This window comes from Felis catus, chromosome B3, assembly GCF_018350175.1.
Source record: "Felis catus isolate Fca126 chromosome B3, F.catus_Fca126_mat1.0, whole genome shotgun sequence".
Classification (NCBI taxonomy): domain Eukaryota; kingdom Metazoa; phylum Chordata; class Mammalia; order Carnivora; family Felidae; genus Felis; species Felis catus.
In genome coordinates this window covers 39,378,660-39,390,000 of record NC_058373.1, presented here as the reverse complement: position 1 = coordinate 39,390,000, position 11,341 = coordinate 39,378,660, and the positions used below count along the sequence as shown (strand labels likewise).

General features: G+C 40.3%; 1 protein-coding gene across 7 annotated transcripts in view; it reads right to left on the bottom strand.

Annotated features, from left to right (window-relative positions):
- The window catches only part of DENND4A (DENN domain containing 4A), a 132,145-nt gene extending 121,033 nt beyond the window's left edge, over positions 1-11,112 (bottom strand). For 5 of the 7 annotated variants that reach the window (XM_019832212.3, XM_019832214.3, XM_019832213.3 and 2 more), the window contains exon 1: positions 10,820-11,111. The gene's annotated coding sequence lies outside the window, so the exon portion shown is untranslated. Of the gene's footprint in view, positions 1-10,819 lie in introns of all 7 variants that reach the window. The other 2 variants (XM_023255178.2, XM_019832217.3) reach the window with 2 other exon arrangements.
- Between the last annotated feature and the right edge of the window lie 229 nt (positions 11,113-11,341).

Here is an 11,341-nt window from a genome sequence, read left to right as displayed (position 1 = left end):
GTCTGACTTCAGCTCAGGTCACAATCTCGCGGTCCGTGAGTTCAAGCCCCGCACCGGGCTCTGGGCTGATGGCTCAGAGCCTGGAGCCTGCTTCTGATTCTGTGTCTCCCTCCCTCTCTCTCTGACCCTCCCCCGTTCATGTTCTGTCTCTCTCTGTCTCAAAAATAAATAAACTTAAAAAAAAAACAAAAAAACACAACTCTTATGGAGTAACTTCCCTGTGCCAGGCACTGTTTCTAGGTGCCTGAGATATAACACAGTTAGTAATAGATTATTTCACGAGGGACTTGATAACCCAGTCAAGAGTATGGGTCTGAGAAGACTTTCTGGAGGAAGGAATGCTTAGGCTGAGTCTTAAAAGATGCAAAAGAGTTAGATACGCAAAAGGAAAAGGGAAGGAGAAAATGAAATCATTCCAAGCAGAAAGACTACGTAAGCCATGGTCAACAATTGAGAAATAGCTGTACATTCAGGGAATCTTCAACAAGTACAAGTAGTTCTGTATGGCTAGAGTGGAAAATGAAAAACAGAAATTATAAAGGTTAAGATTAGAGAACCAGTCAGAGGCCAAACCATGGTCAGTCTTAATGACATGGTAAGGAGTGCAACTTTATCCAGCTGACAATGGGAGTCAATGATGAATCTTCAAACTGCCTGTTAGACACACCCATCTGGCAATTCTGATAAGTTGAATCTCAGGGAGATGAAACTGAAGACAGGAAAACCAGTGCAAAAGTAAGGAAGTAGATCCTAATAAGGCGGAGGTTAAAACAGGGATGCTAGGGAAGGGACTGACTCAGAAATATATTTAGGAGATAAAGCCAATAGAATTCAGAAAATGAATGGATGGGAATGAGAGAGAAAGAGGGGGAGGAATCCTAAATGACTCCTAAGTTCCGTGGATGATGAAGTCAACAGCAGATTCTGATGTCTTTGGAAGACAACAGATCAAAGCAAAATTTTAGGCAGGTAAATTCAGTTTGGACAAGTGGAGTTTGAGGTGAAGATAAGTAAGGAGCTAGATAAGATATCTGATGCTTTGGAAAGATGCTAATGCTGGGAAAACAGCTTGGCAAGTAATTGGTAGATATATGGTAACTGAATCCACAGAGGTAACTGTGACCTACCAAGGAAAATGTGAAGGCTGAGAAGCACAATGAGCCAACCCCAAGAACACCGCTTCTTATGGGATAAGCAAGATAAGCAGAAGAGGGCAGCATGGTGGAAGTCAAGGGGTGGAGTTTCATGAGACAAGGGCCCAAAGTATTATTGTTTACTTCAGCAAGAGCAAGTTTAATAACATGAAGAAGTAGAAGTAGAAATTAATACTTCATAATAATATGAAGAAGTAGAAAGTAGATTGCAGTGGATAAACAAAAAATGGGAGAAAAAGAGGTAATTTCAGCCAACGCAGAGTACTCTGTCAATTTCCTCATCTATAAAATTGAGATAATGGGTTATTTGGATTCCTAAATCACTTACTGCATGGAGCGTCACATATAATAAGCACTACAGGTTTATTATTATTATTTTTTGCACTTGCTCACTACACTTAGCCACCCTGAGCGCCTTTCTATTCTCATCCCAAACTCCTTTGTACTGCAAGGCTTTGCACCTGATGCTGTCCCACAAGGATCCCTCTTTCCTCAGCTCGTCACATAACTGACTCTCTCATCTGTCAATATCATCTCCTGAGAAAGGACTTCCGGAGGAAGTACCCTCTTTCGGTCATTCTCTCCTCTCATCCTGGTTGACTTCCTTCATAACTCTTAGCCTTCTTTCCACCTCTCTTGTTTAATTGGAGGTAATACAGCAAAGTGGAGAATGCAGGCTCCGTGGTCAGCCTGGCTGCACTCACATTCTGGCTCCGCCACCAACTAGCCATGTGACATTGGACAAACTGCTTCATCTCTCGGTGTCTTCCTCATCTTTAAAAGAGGCAAAATAATAAAGTACTTACCTCATAGACTTCTTGAGGGAATTAAATGAGTTAATCCGCATAAAATTACTGTAAGAATACAGGTACATTTTGAGCACTCAATTATATAATTGTTTGCTTGCAATCATCTCCAAAGCTTCACTTCACTTAATGGCACATCTCAACATGTGCTATTAAAAATATTTGAAGCTATAAAAACTCTCAGTCCAAATCATAAAGATGTCAACTAATAACCAAATGAAGGAGTACTGTTCTGACTAAACCTCAAGAAATATTACTTTCAGAGATTTGTTTTTTTTTTTGGCCCCAAAAGTAGCAGGGGAGGGAAGCCATACAAAACTAAGGGTCTATAATTAAGCAAGGGAAGTTTTGTTGACTTAAATTTTGATAAATTTTTAAAAATGTTTATTTTCGAGTGAGAACACAAGCAGGGGAGGGGCAGGGAGAGAGGGGGACAGAGGATCCAAAGTGGGCTCTTCTCTGACAGCAGACAGCCCTAAGTGGGACTTGAATTCACAAACTGTGAGAGAGGAGTGCCTGGGTGGCTCAGTCAGTTAAGCACAAATTGTGAGATCATGACCTGAACCGAAGTGGGACATTTAACTGACTGAGCCACCCAGGTGCCCCTGAGCTTTGGTAAATTTTTGATAAGATGTAATTACTGTATAATTTAGACTAATTTATAAAAAGTAAAATTAAAATATGGAAGATGGGGGAAAAAAGGTTCTGCCAAGTTCTGACCTCAGTAACTGAAAAACAGTGTTTTCACTAGAAACTCAAAGAGTAGAGACAAAAGAACTGTACATAAAACTGCTCTACTTGGGGGGGGGGGGACACCTCTCTTCTCCCTCTCTCTCTCTGCCCTCCCATACTCAGACACACACATGCTCTCTCCCTCTCTCAAAATAAATAAAAACTCTAAAAAATCTGCTCTAGTTGGTACAGTTGTTTCTGTTGTACATGTATGACAGGACTGACCAAATAAGTAAATAGATGGCAAACGGTGAGAGTCCGGTTTCTTACTTTTGGAGAGAGAGGTTATAGCTAAGCAAGAGTGTACAGCTAGGATGAACCAGAAGGCACTGAAGTAGAGTCAAAGGTAACAGTATAAACTCATGTTTAGCTTCAGATAGATTAAAAAAAAAAAAGAGTTGTATGTTTGTATATGTGCATTAATATGCATACATATACTTCCTAGGTCTGTGCACTGAGAAAGCCTAAAAGCGATGATATCCCTGCAGCAATGAGCACACCCAGAAACCAGATCTTGGTTTCTAATATCATTCTCTAATAGAAGTAACCAGGGATCCTTGGAGAAATAGTTGGCTGGGGGACTGAGGCAGGGAATACACAAGATGAGTTTGGGGCATATTGTTTCTAGTGCCAGAAAGTAAAGAAGTGCTAATAATAATAATAATAATAATAATAAGACCAATATGTCTTACTGGTCACAGGAACTAACCTGAAAGAGGCAGAACAACTTAAGCAATAACATAAAATGGTAGAGGATCATAACCCAAAGTTATAAAATGAATATCCAGCACTACATATGGATTGAATAAAAAATAATGGGGGAAAAGAGAAAAACCTCCCTTACAAAGAATTCCAAATAATTTTGCAGATATTTCCCCTTCAAGGAGTTGGAACTCAATTCTCCACACACTGAGTATGGTTTCCACAAATGACTTGTTTCCAAAAAGTAGAGTATGGGAAAAGTTTACAGTAGAGACACTTGGCAACACTGCCTCAACCAGGTAATTGAGGCTAAAAATATCAGCGCAGGGACACCAGGGTGGCTCAGGCGGTTGAGCATCCAAGACTCCTGATACAGGCTTAGGTCCTGACCTCTAGGTTGTGAGAATGAGCCCTGGCATCAAGCGGAGCCTGCTTGGGATTCTCTCTCTCTCTCTCTCTCTCTCTCTCTCTCTCTCTCTCTCTCTGCACCCTGCCCCCAACTCGTGTGAGCACGTTCTGTATCTCAAAATAAACATTTTTTAAAAATAAAAAAATTAAAACAACAGTGCTAAGTATGTACCCTTCAGATGATGTAATTAGGATGGCATTTTTACCTCTGTGGTCATCCTCCCCCAAACCTATACCTCAGGCTAACACTGAGAAAAATATCAGACAAACCCAAACTGGGGTACTCTCTACAAAATATCTGACCCAAACTCCTCAAACCTGTCAAGGTCATCAAAAACATGGAAAATTTGAGAAGCTGTTACAGCCCACAGGAGCCAAAGGAAATGGAACAAATAAATGTACTGTGGTATTCTGGAACCCAGAAAAGACATGAGGTAAAAACTAATGAATTGGAGTAACATATGGACTTCAGTTAATAGTAATGTCCCAATGTTGGTTGCTTGGTTGTAACAAACGTAACACAGAAATGTCAGATATTAACAACAGGGGAAACTGGGTGCAGGGTACATGGTAACTCCCTGAAACTTTTCTGTAAATATAAAACTACTCTAAAATTAAGTTTATTTAAAATAACAGTAATAATAGGGAAGCTATTCTCTTAACCAGACTGATTTTAGTCCTGTAAGTCATGTATAGTAGGTTGGACAGCAAGAGAAATAGTTAATACTGTGCAAAACAATCTCAATATTGATGAATAGTTTCTAATATTGGACATGTAACTACAGTCATTTAATTTGTGTACATTTTTAGTTGGTATGCACTTTAGGAGCAGAAAACTCTCCTCTAAGCAGGACTCATATTTTGGATTAAAGAAAAATTGTCATACTAATATTAGTAAAGATTCCACTTGGTTTTTGAGGTCCTGAAAGTTTAAATAGTTTTAGGCAAAATATATTCACAGTACATTACTGAAACATTTCCCATACTTTCAGAAGGAGAAAAATGTAGCTACATACTGTAAGAAAATACATTGGAAAATTCACTAATAATATACTACAGTATAAAATTTACAAAAACCTGGGTCCTTAATGATCACTGTTCAAAAAATCTAGAAACTTCAAAAAACAAATAAAAACAAACTTTACCAACAAACAAACTTCACTAACATTTGTAACTATCTTAAATCTATTTAAAAACAAACCAAAAAACCTCCTACAAATCATTAAAAAAAAGGAAAAAAATACAACCCAATAGAAAATGTGTAAAGGACAGGTATAGGCAAATCACTTAAGAGGTATGCTCATGCATAAGAAAGATGAAAGAAAATAAAAACAAAATGAAATGCGATTTCACATGAATTAGATGGGAAAAAATCAAAAGTTTGACAACATTAAATGTTGGTAAGGATATGAAGGAACAGAAATTATTCATCAATATCCCATAAATCCTATACAGGGAAAGAGGCTTCTATCCTAAGACCCAGCAATTTGACAATTAGGTATATGACGTGGAGAAACTGGTATGTGCTTCAGAAGATAGAAGGATGTTCATGAGGCACTGTTACAATGCATAAAAAATAAAAAACAATCTAAATATTAAATTAGATTTAGCAAATGATAAATTGCAGTATATTTATTTAACGGAACACTACACCAGTCAACATAAGTGAGCTAGACCTAGAGGGCTGACAAGGATGGGGGAGGGGGGTAAAAATTAAAAAAGCAAGTTTCAAAATATGTATACCACAATAAAATCACATTAACAGCTGCTTAAGTTACTTTCTTTCTTTCTAAAGAAGTTGCTTTAGAAAGTTGCTTTCTTTTTTTTTTTTTTAATTTTTTTTTTCAACGTTTATTTATTTTTGGGACAGAGAGAGACAGAGCATGAACGGGGGAGGGGCAGAGAGAGAGGGAGACACAGAATCGGAAGCAGGCTCCAGGCTCTGAGCCATCAGCCCAGAGCCTGACGCGGGGCTTGAACTCACGGACTGCGAGATCATGACCTGGCTGAAGTCAGACGCTTAACCGACTGCGCCACCCAGGCGCCCCAGAAAGTTGCTTTCTAAAACAGCCTTGTGAGATAGGTAGATCCATTATCCCTATTTGATAGATGAGGACATTGGAGGCATGCAAAGATTTTAAAATTTGCCTAAGGTCACAAAACTATTAAATAGCAGTCAAGATTTAAATCAAGGGAGTATGGCTCCAATGCCCACAGCTCTTCAAAAGCACTGAAAACAATGCCAGGTACTGTTCACATATGGAGTTTATGAAAAAGTAAAATGGAAGGATACACATCAAATTTATTATAACAATTGCCTCTGGGAGGGATTATGAAGAGAGAGGCAGGAAGGATGAAACTGGGGAGAACAAAAGGACTTTAACTTGATCAGCAGTGTTCGAGTACAGTATAAAGTTCTACCTGCTCTGTTAGTATTCAGTGTGATAACTGTGATACACATAAATATTTTATATTAAAATTATATCTGGGGGCGCCTGGTTGGCTCAATGGGTTAAGTGTCCAACTCGATTTCAGTTCAGATCATGATCTCATGGTTCATGAGTTTGAGCCCCAAGTTGGGCTCTGCACTGTCAGTGAGGCTCCTGCTTGGGATTCTCTCTCTCCCTTTCTGCCCCTCCCCTGCTTACTCACATTCTCAATCTCTCTCTCTCAAAATAAATAAACTTAAATATATATATATATATATACACACACACACACACACATAAATACATATACTTATATATATATTTATGTATATATAATTAAATATACTTCTATATATACTTATATATATTTATGTATATATACTCATGTACTCATATACATGAGTATATATATGTATATATATTTATACTCATATATATATAAACTTAAATATACACATACATATATAGGTCTATACCTACATCTATATATCTGAAGCAAAAACGAAAAAATATTAGCACTTTTTATGGTGAGTATATGTGTGCTTACCACTCTTTTGGGTAATTTTCTACATTTTTAAAGCTTTTCAAAAATAATTATGTCTCATCTACAAAATATTACAGGAAAAATAAAAAGAAATTTAAGAAATTTCCAATCTCTCTATTTCAGCTTTTATTTGGAACGGAAAACAGCTAAACTGTGAGTTAATGTATGTATGTATATGGAAAATTCATTTTTATAAGGATCCAAAGAGATACTAAAAGCATACCAGAAACAGTTTATCTTGCTATACATTTTGACGACTGACTATTCTCAGTGAAAATAAAGTATAACACCAGTAGGAAAACTCCCCTGATATCTCTCCACCTTTTTTATTTTTTTTATGTTTATTTTATTTTTTTGAGAGAGATAGAGCATGAGCAGGGGAGGGACACAGAGAGAGGAAGACACAGAATCTGAAGCAGGCTCCAGGCTCTGAGCTGTCAGCACAGAGCCCGATGCGGGGCTTGAACCCACAAACTGTGAGATCATGACCTGATCTGAAGTTGGCCACTTAACTGACTGAGCCACCCAGGCGCCCCCCCCCCCCACCTTTTCCCTTGATAGTTTGTCTCTTCTCTCTGTTGGTCTTTACTTGTTTATGCTTTTTAAAAGAAGGAAGCAAGGAGGTACTGAGAAATTGTCATACACTTTAACAGTAATAGCCACAGATGAACATACATGTGGCCCTTCTGAATGTAAAATTCCCCAGCACACAATCAAATAATGCTCCAAAAATGTATTCCTAAATTGGTTGTTTGGAACTCAAAATATATTTTCCCATAAAGAAAGTTAAAAGAGGGTATGACCACCAGGAAAAAGATACTGGGAAAGCAGAGTACATACACAGTATGCACTGGCAGCCCAAGAAGAAAAGAAGGGGTTCTCAACCAGAGTTTGAGGACAGAAATCATGCTTCATTCACCTGTGTATCCTCAGTGACTAGCAAAATACCTGGCACCTCATAAACATTCAAAACCCGCTGCCTACTGACTGATGAGGTACAGAGGAAACGATGGAGTCAAGCACTCCATCAATAGGTGGCACTGTCAATATAAAGTAGTTTGGGTGTAAGATCCACACAGAAAAGAGGTTGGACAGTAACAGTGTGCATTAATATAAGCATCTACATCTGTAAAACCACTACCAAGTTGATGCTGGTAACCATGTGCCTTCACCTAAATTATTAGCTCCTTCCATTACTGTGTACTGCGTAAGCACCATGTTTTGAGTTATCTTTCTAATAATGAATCATAAGATAGTCTATGGGAGCAGTGGCTTTGTGGGATTTTTAGGATTTTCTCCTATGACCCTTGAAAATATTTTAATGTCACTTTTGTGATTATCAGAGTAATACTATTCAGAAGACAGAAAAAAGTATAAACGCTAAAATAAAAATCACCTACAATCCCATCATCCAGACATCTTTTAATATTTTATTAAAATATTTACTTCCTGCCAATGATTTTGCCATTTGTATGTGATATGTTATAAATAATAACAAAGCATATTCTTTATGTTCTGATTTTTTTCTCAACATTATATTGTACTCTCATGCCAGTAAATATTTCCAAAAACGTGACTTTTAATAACTGCATGGATTATCGTTAGTTTCACTATTCCTCTATTATATGGTATTTTGACTACTGTAAATTTTTCACCATTATAGTAATAAACTATGTAAATTAATCCTGTTTAGTGTAAAGTTCTACACCACTGTTTTAGAATTCAAAGTGATAACTATGATGTACAGTAATAAAATGTGGAGTGCTTCACTTCCCCCAAGTCACAAGTTCTACTGAGCAATGATCAATAATCTAGGGTATTAAACAAGTAAGAAGTTTTTATCAACTTTTCTTAAGTCATTTCATCTTTCACATCTCGTAAGCAAGAGGAAAGTCCCAAGATAAGTCTCTGACATCAGAGAGGATGAAAATAATAAGTCAATTTTCTTGCTACAGCCCCTGTTGTTTTCCACTTGGAATAATGAGCCATCAACTTAAATAGGAATAATATAAGATTTGTAATATACATCTCTATCTGTATCAGTTCTTAAATCCAGGTTTCCATAGTAAGTGGATGGCTTAGAAAAAATCTGCAAACAAAAAGATAGTGTAAATAATATCACTCAACGACAAAGAAAAGTTCTTTTACAATTCTGCCATGATTTTTATTATTTTTGAACAAGTTAATAAATGTCATATACTCTATTCCCTCTTATAGCTTCCCAATTATTCCAAATATTATTCAAGTTACCATAAATAGGCCAACAGTTCCAGGAGCTTAAGAATCAATAACTATTTAAGCCAGTGGTAATTCATGTGGAAAAGTTCAGAACAAATCAGCATCAGCTTCCTGGCTCTCTTGCACAAACAAAAAATTTATATCGCTTCACCAATTTTCAAAAGTGCAAATTTGTGTACATAGATTTAAAACTCAGGCCAAAATTTACTCATATTTAGTTCAATTGGGCTGGTGTCAAGATCAATTAATTTTCCTAAAAAGTACATTCTTTAAAAATTCCACAATGAAGTAAGTCTATGTTTATTCATTCAGAAAAAGAAAATTATGTAACATATAGTATATATAATGATGAGGAGGAGGAGGATATATGCTATTGTGGACTCCTATTAAGAGGTGCAATTCAAAGGGAAATTGTGAAAATGAAGTAACCGTTGCCCAAAATGTCTAATTCTGGCCAAAACAAAACAAAGTTCCCATAAAAGAAGCCACATACAATCTTTTGTTTCATTGTAAGTTCAACCAGGGTTCAAATAGCTTAGAAATTCTGTATACTTAAGTTTTCAAAAGCTGAATCCCAGAACTACCTGCTTTAAACATAAACCGAATAACTTGCCCAAGAGTCCTCACTTATTACCTAACCCTGGGTCCCCCAGAGACTACTTTTTACAATAATCTCAAGTGTACTACAATAGATTAGTGTAACCTGGGCTACGCTGTTTACAGGTGTCTCTGCCTCCTTCCCCCAAGACGAGAAGAGGTAGACTAGAGCAAGCATAAAATAGTGACTATATACAACAAACAACAGCTTACAATCTTGTAAAATTGTTTCTTTTACACTTGGGCTATTATTTTCATTAACGTATAATGCATTTTAAAGAATAACATATTCAGGGAGCAATACAATTTCTGTCCTCACGAGTCTCTAGCTGGCTGACACGCGTTTTCTCCTCAAATAAATACATGCCTGTTGACTGATGCCTGTCCTGCTGTTGCAAACAACAAATAACTGTCCTGTAAGACAAAAACCCTTCTCTAAGGCTCCAGGCGTAACCATACGTTTGAATTAAAAGCACCCTGGAACAATAACAAAAATCTTCCAGCACATCTGTCATTTAAAAGCACGATAATGAAAAGCTGTCGCTGCGACCCAGTTTTAGGTCACAAGCTCCCCCCCCCTCCCGAAAGCGATAAACTTCAAAGGGAATGGTGGCCACCAGGAACGTTTACCCCCTCCCCCCCCCCAAAAAAAAAGACGAAAAAAAAAAAAAAAAAGCAAGTGACCAACTTGAACGCTAGCCCGGCCCACGCTGGCCGGGGTTACCTAAGCAGACCCCTAGGAGAAAATCGGGCCTCTGGGGGCCCGCCAGGCTCCCGCTGCTGCCCGTTTAAAATATCGAGCAGGTGGGATTCCGGAAGGCCACCTCCGTCTTACGTAACGGGCTTGTCAAAAATCCGAGCTCCAGGACCTCCCCTCTCAACGCCCCCGCCCCCACCCCACCCCCACCTCCCAACAACCGGAGCCCCAAGCCAGCCCGGAATAGAAAATCTGGAATGAAAACACCAGAGCCCCCCATGCGTCCGACACAGAGGTGCGGGCGCTACTCTCAGCACCGCCGTGCCATCCCAGAGCGGACCTAGCCCGCGGAGGACGGCCCGGCTCTGAAACGCCCCCGGGCGGAGGTCGCGGCCATCCGTGCCACCTCTCCCAGCCCGGGCGACCCCGCTCTCGAGACCACCGCTGTCACCGCTCCGGGCCGTGACAGCTCCACATGCAGCTGCTGTCCGCGCCGCTACCCCCGCACTCACCTCACCGCTGGCTCCAGCGCGAGCAACGGGTCGAGCTTGGAGAGTGGTGCACTGTCCCCTCCCGACGGCGGCGGGACACGAGGGGCTGGATGCCGCGGCGCTCTGAACCCGCTTAGCTCATCCCCAGCCCGGCGCTCCGCCCTGCGCGGCACCCCCGCCCGCCCAGGCCTGCCGTCTCAGTCAGACGGGACTCCCCCTCCCCTCGCAGCCGCTGCTGCCTCCGCCTCCTTCTCTGGCTCCAGCCGCCGCGGCCGCCGCCGCTGCGACCGGTGCCATCTTGGCAGTGACGGAGGGGCAGGGGCGGGGATCGCGGGACACAAAGGCCAATCGGGAGCCAGGCCCAGCCCAAGGGGGCGGAGCAGCGCCGGCTTGATGGTCGTGGGGTCCTAGCGCCTGCTCCTCAATGGGCGGAGAAGGTGGGCGGGGCCGAGCCGCGCTCACCCGTGACGCAAGCAGTAGTTGGGGAAATGCGCGCTAGTTCCCCCTGCGGTCGGGAGATCCCGAGCCCGAGGCGGGCGTGGG